Source organism: Aythya ferina (assembly GCF_964211825.1).
Source record: "Aythya ferina genome assembly, chromosome: 14".
NCBI lineage: Eukaryota > Metazoa > Chordata > Aves > Anseriformes > Anatidae > Aythya > Aythya ferina.
The window spans coordinates 12,751,180-12,757,534 of record NC_140312.1 but is presented as its reverse complement, the minus strand read 5'-3'; the positions used below and the strand labels follow the sequence as shown (position 1 = coordinate 12,757,534).

Genomic DNA, 6,355 nt, shown 5'->3' with positions numbered 1-6,355 from the left:
GACCGCGGCGCAGAGCGGCCCCCGGCGGCCATGGACGGGGCGGCGCGGCCTAGGGGAGCGGAGGGCTTCGGGCGGCGGCTCCGGGAAAAACCCGGAGCCTCCGGGGAGCCGAGGGGCTGCGTGGGTGATCCCCTTGTGGCTTCTCAGGACTTGAAGCGGGGTTGTAAAAAGGATGGGGAGTGACTGTGCGCGGTCTGGCGTTGATAGGGTGAGGGGGAATGGCTTGAAACTAAGAGTTTAAAAAGAGGTTTGGGTTAGGGGTCAGGAAGAAATTCCTCCCTCAGAGGGTGGTGAGGCGCTGGCACGGGATGCCCAGAGGGGCTGTGGATGCCCCATCCCTGGAGGGTCAGGGCCAGGTTGATCCTGGGCTGCCTGATCCAGTGGGGGCCATCCCTGCCCGTGCTGGGGGCTGGCACCGGGTGATTTTTGGGGCCGCTTCCAACCCCAACCCTTCCACGACTGATTCCTGATCCAGAGCAGCCTGCAGCAGCAGCTGAGAGGCCCCTGAGCGGGGCCGTGGTTTAGCCAAGGAGATGCTGCGTACTGCCAAGCCCTTCTACGGCAAAACCATAGTGTCAGGTGTGATCAGAAACTCAGGTAGTCCTGAAATCAGTGATGTGATTAAGTATAAATGTTCATAAGTGGGAAATGGGTACGTATTTGAAGTGCTGGTGAATAGAAATGTGTTAAAAGCACATTACGCTTGGGTCATGTGTGAGCCTGTCCCCACCTCTGTCGGCAGGCGGCCCGGTTCCATGTCTATTGCTGGTGGGCTCCTGCCCGCTGCTTGCTGTCTGCCTCCGGGTTTGCTTCGACTGCCTTGCAGCAGGAGATGGCAGAGTTCCCAACCATCAGCGTGGCACGCCTGTGTGAGAAATAGATATGCTTCATATTCTCTTTACCCTAGTGGTTTCCTTCAGAAGTATGAATATTGCTGCCCCTGTGCTCATTCCAGCTGAACTGTGTACTTTAATGTTTATTTCTTAGTTCCATGGGCACAGAAATTCTTGGTGATTCTGGCAATTTGTCTCTTTTTCCAGAGTATGGTTTTCCCGTTGCTGGTAATTCTTGTTATGAACTCATAGCTCTTGTTCAGTGTAATCCCTGCTATATGCGTGGCCGGCTGCAAGCTCCGAGCGGGGCTTTTCAGCAGATGCAGAGCTGTGCTCTCTTCCATCAGCCTAGGAGCCTGCTCTAACTACCAAATTTCTTTTGCCTTTTCATGGCTTTTTTTTTTTTTTTTTTTTTTTTTTTTTTTTTTTGTAGTGTCATATACGGGACACACCCTTTATCCTTTTCACCCCAGATTTGTCCTTATACCTTAATTACCAGGTCATTTAGTTGTCTGTTTTGGTAAATGTATCTATGTGAAGCAAAGGATGTTATGAGTGTTTCATGTTAGCAGACTGGTATCTCCTTGGCTACTAAGTTTGTCTGGGGATGGAGACTGCATGCACGATAGAAATATCGGCACTTTCAGTCTATAATCTTGCCTTAATTTTCTCTCTCATCAAGGTGGTATCAGTAATTAATGCTCCCAGAAAATTCAGCTGTCTTTGTTGGTATCATTTCATCCAAGATCTCCCAGCTAATCACGGCGTTATCGTTGCTGTTAGTCCTCGTTTTCTTTCAAGTCCCCAGCTGTTTGGTGCACGATACTCTGTCTTTTCTGCAACTGGCGAGTCAATAGCAGAGCTAATCTGTTTTGATTCATATCATGAGGATGCCACAGGAGCTGGAACAACTTCAGTTGTGCGGTTGCTGCGCATTTATTGCTTTTACTCTGGAGAAGGTGAATAGCTGAATGAAGAGGAGATGAGAGGGAAGCTCTGAGAGATGAGGAAGGGGCCTGTGCAGAGCGAGAATAAAGCGGAGATAGCAAGGGGCAGAGCAAGTGGAGCAAGGAGCAGAGATGTGGGGTAAGGTGGCTAAAGGAGTGTGTGTGGAAGAGAAGTGAGAGGAGCTGTGCAGGCAGGACAGCGTGTCCCACGTGAGGGCAGCTCCCTGCTTCTTTTCAGGTCAGCTCCTTTGTGTCCTTGCAGCTGGCAGTGAGAGAGTGGAAAGGACATGGAGAATGACGAGGTGATAAGCCATGAGGAATTGCTGCAGGTGCCAGAGCGCCTTGCTGCAGCTTGCCTGATAGCTGGTGGTGGGATTTTGTTCTGTGCTCCCAAGGGTGCTGAGGAAACCAGCTGATGTCATTGCAGGGCCGCTTCGGGAGGTCGTGGTGATCAGGGAGAGGTTTCTGGTGATTAAAAAAGGGCAAACTTCATACATGCGTTCAGGAAAGGTGGGAAGAAGGATTGGGCAGTTATAAAACAGGCAATGTAACCTCGCTCTCTGGATGGTGATGGCACGCCTTCTGGAAACTGTCAGCATGCGGAGGAGAGGAAGGTGATTGCGGACAGCCAGCGTGGGTTTGACAAGGGCAAACTGTGCCTATCCGGCCCGATTGCCATCTGTGATGAGACAGGCTCAGCGAACAAGGGGAGAGCCGTGGGTGTTGTTTACCTTGACTTTAGCAAGGCCTTTGACATTGTCTCCCATAGCATCATCGTATCAAATTGGTGAGGTATGGACTGGATAAATGGACTACAAATCGGATGGAAAATTGCCTGAATTGCTGAGCTCCGATGATGGAGATCAGTGGGCTAGCACACAGAGTGTACCTGAAGAGGCTGGGAGAACTGGGTTCGTTATCACATAATAATTTTGAGAAAATACTTTGCTCTTTAAGGAATATATTTATTTTGGTGCAAGGAGGAAAATATACTGGTTGGAGAAGGCAATTTAGCCTCCTTGAATTTCAATGTTTGTTTTTATTACCAATTCTCAGGCCTTACAAAAGCCTTGGAATTCAAACCACTCTTTCTTATTCATTGGTTTAAATGTTCATTAATGGCAGTCCCCTATTAAAGTCCAGGCAAAACCCACTTATCTCCAAGTTCTTCATAATGTCTTTGAGGCACTTGCTCCTGAAACTTTATTTCCTGGGTGCTGAGACTGTTTCCTCCTGTCTCTGCTAAGTTAGGTATTTATTTCATCTGTGTTTTCTTTTTCTGCATCTTGAGCAAAGTAACTCGGTGGAACATGTAAGCTTTGATGCACGGTTTTTCTCTAGCTGGAAATTTATGGTTTTTAAAAAAAATCATGCAACTTTGACCAAGTATACTTGAAATGCTGTAATTACAGATGATCTAGTTTCACAGCTCACAGACAGAGAAAATGTGTTTGTTTTACTTTATTAGATTTCTTATAATATGTTCATACAAAAACAAATGTGCGTATACACACTCCGTCAATACTGCCAACTGCAATTTATTAAGGTTTATAAATTTATTCCACTAGGTCACTTTATTGTTAAGCAGACATTGAATGCAGAATCAATGCTAAAGACGGGGAGGCTAAATTTCAAAGTAAACAATCTCATCTTTCTGTTAATAGGTTTATAAGAGACATTTTTGAGGAAATCATAATTAATCACAGACCTCGAACCTGGACTGTATTTCTCTTAATGCAGTTGCATTTTTCTAATATGAAAATAAGGGAGAGGAAGTGTCTGGGCATAAGCAGGAGCTTGCACCGCTGCTCCGCTCCTCCCTGAGAGCTGCGAAGCCCCTCAGTCAGTCACCGTAATCCAGAGCTGAAAGGCGGGGGACGCGTTTTGGGGATATATCTCGTTGCTTTGTGATGAACTCGGAGGCCCTGGGAGAATCTCTTGGTGTTGACAGCCCCTGACAGTAAATGTCACATGAATTCGGAGGGAGCTCAGAGCCTTCTGGTGACTGCTATGAGAAGAGACATCATGACAGAAAGCCTGATTGATGAGCAATGCCACGAGTAGAGGGAGCGCTGTGTGGTGATTGCCTATAATTGAATGGTCCGTGGAAGTTATTTCTGGGTTCCCTTTGAACGGTGACATGCACTCCAGAAGTGTTTTCACATGGGAGACCTCCAGATTTTAACCCTTGTACTCAGCAATTCCCTGTTAACGCTGCATTAACAGACTTTAAAACTTAATGGGCTGTTTTCACTTCAGGTCCAACGCGGAGCCATATCATAATAATTAAACAAGTGTCGACAACCAGCGATGGTCAGCCATGCAATTACCTTTAGAAATGTTTCATTGTCAGCTTTCGCCTCCTCCTCTCAGCGCTTTCTCCTCGTGGCTCAGCTCTGTGATCTGACAGCACGGAGACGTTGATTATCAAGGTTCTCCCTGATTCTGATGATGTGCTCCTGTGACACGGACTTGTCGCAGCCGTGTTAAGCACAGCAGTGATGCTTGTGGCATTAAATGGGAATGTGAGGCGTTGTAGCCCCCTCACCCAGCAAAGCATCTGCTCTCGCTGACCAATTAAATTGGCTTCTCTCTCATTAAAACCCTTGTGCAGACTCTGGTATGTCACAGATCTTTAAAATCTCCATTACGATTTCCACTTTCTTCTGGGTATTTTTAGCTTATACTTGAAGAAATGATTATTGTCTCTTGCACTTAAACATATCAATTTTGGCTCCACAGACATCTCCTCTGGGCCATATTGAAAGACCTGAGCTGACTTGAACTGCTGAATCCGTAGGGAGGATTTCAACACAGCTCTAAGTGCTGGGACATTGGAGCCGTGCAAGAAGGAAGAGGGAGAGAAATTCAAGCCCTCCCCCCCCCTTCCCTTTGGTAAGCCAGGAGCACATCCCTTACAGATTTACTTGGTTGTGCCAATTTAATGTGATTTCTTCTGAGGGCCAGGAACCACTCAAGGAAGGCTGACAGGTTTTATCAACAGAATGGAAACTGAAGTGATAAGGTGAGAGTTATTGACCTGATAACTAACAAACAGAAAACTTCAGTGTCCCTCAAGCTAAATATTGCACTCAGCAGGTAACTAAAAGATGGCAACAGCTGTGGTCTTGTCACTGAGCGAGAGTATGTTTTCGTGTAGAGGAGCAGGAGGTGAACTGTGAAAACAAACACATTCAGTTTGCTACAGACTATTTCCCTCTATTACTTTTAATGAGAGCTAAACTCCAAAATGCACATTGGGACAATAATATTTGAGATAGTAGGAACTCTTTGTACAGCTCTTAAATTCTAGACACCAGGTTGCAATTAAAATGATTGCTTTCGTATTATTAATAGCTCACCAGTAGTTTAAGGCTGTTAGCAGGTAGGAGACCAATTGGTACTATTCACTGCACAACTGACTGAAAAGCAGCACTGTCCTTGAAGGAGCTAAGCTAACAACCTGAACCCACAATGCTCAAACGAGTTTGAAAAATGAGAGAAGTGTAAAAAGGTGAAAGGAGCCGTGTTAAAATGCATCGCTGTGGAGGCAACCTGGCTGAGTTGCCAGAGTCAGTTAAATGTTAGTAAATGCTGCCTAAGTATTCTGTGGTGGTTTTTTGTTGTTGGGTGCTTTTTTTTTAAAAAAAATAAATCTAAAATTGTAATGTGGGGAGGGCAGATGGGAAAGGAAGCGGAGGCCTCTAATGAGTGATGACTTAAAAGTAACAGGCACAAAAAGTACTGCAAGTACAGCAGTCTTTTGTTCCTCCTTTTCTCCCCATATGGTTTTTCCTGAAATCACGCTGGGATTGTCTAAAATCTGTTCCTGAAGCCTAGCTGTCGCAATTCTCACGCATGCCTTGAAATTCTCGTGTGACAGAATATGAAGGCTTCAGTGGCTGAACAAAAAGGCAGGTGACAGAGTTCTTGTACAATGTCCATTTCCCCATTCAGGCACCTGGACTGCTCTTTACAATTGGAAAAGACAAGTGGCTAGTCATTGCTTTCTGTTCAGCCTCTGCATGCTAACTTTGTTTTTCACATGGAAGCAGTTTTGTACTTCTTATCATGTTTGTCATTCTGCCATGTATCTTTTCTTTTTCCGTTACAGGCTTCTTTTTTCTTTTTTTTTCTTTTTTCTTTTTTTTTTTTTTGAGGTGAGGGTACCAGAACTGCACTTGATAATCAAGAAGCAGATGCACCAGGAATTCGTACAGTGACATAGTCATACTTTCCTTTCAAAAGAAGTCTGAACTTCTGATTTTTTTGACTGCTATTGAGCAGTGAGGTGATATATTCATAGAACTAGCTATTATAACTTCAAGATGCGTTTCCTAAATTGTGCAAACTGGTTCAGAACTCCATACTCTATGTGGAAAGTTAGTGTTGCTTTTCTCAGATAGCCAGATTGTAGTTGTCAGCACTGAAATTTATCTTCCATTTTATTGTGAGGCTGCTTAGTGTCATGATGTCTTTACTTTTTTTTTTTTTTTTTTTTTAGTAATTATTATCCTAACAAATTCCATTTTTATCAAAAATCTTTATTTCACCACTCCACTGTCTTTCCAGATC

The 6,355-nt window shown here is 44.9% G+C and overlaps 1 long non-coding RNA gene across 1 annotated transcript in view; it reads left to right on the top strand.

The window, feature by feature from the left end:
• The first annotated feature begins 749 nt into the window (after positions 1-749).
• Positions 750-6,355, top strand: part of LOC311444345 — a 32,136-nt gene continuing 26,530 nt past the window's right edge. Inside the window, exons 1-2 of the long non-coding RNA XR_014697838.1 lie at positions 750-922; positions 4,523-4,675. This is a non-coding gene — a long non-coding RNA (uncharacterized lncRNA). The remainder of the gene's footprint in view (positions 923-4,522; positions 4,676-6,355) is intronic.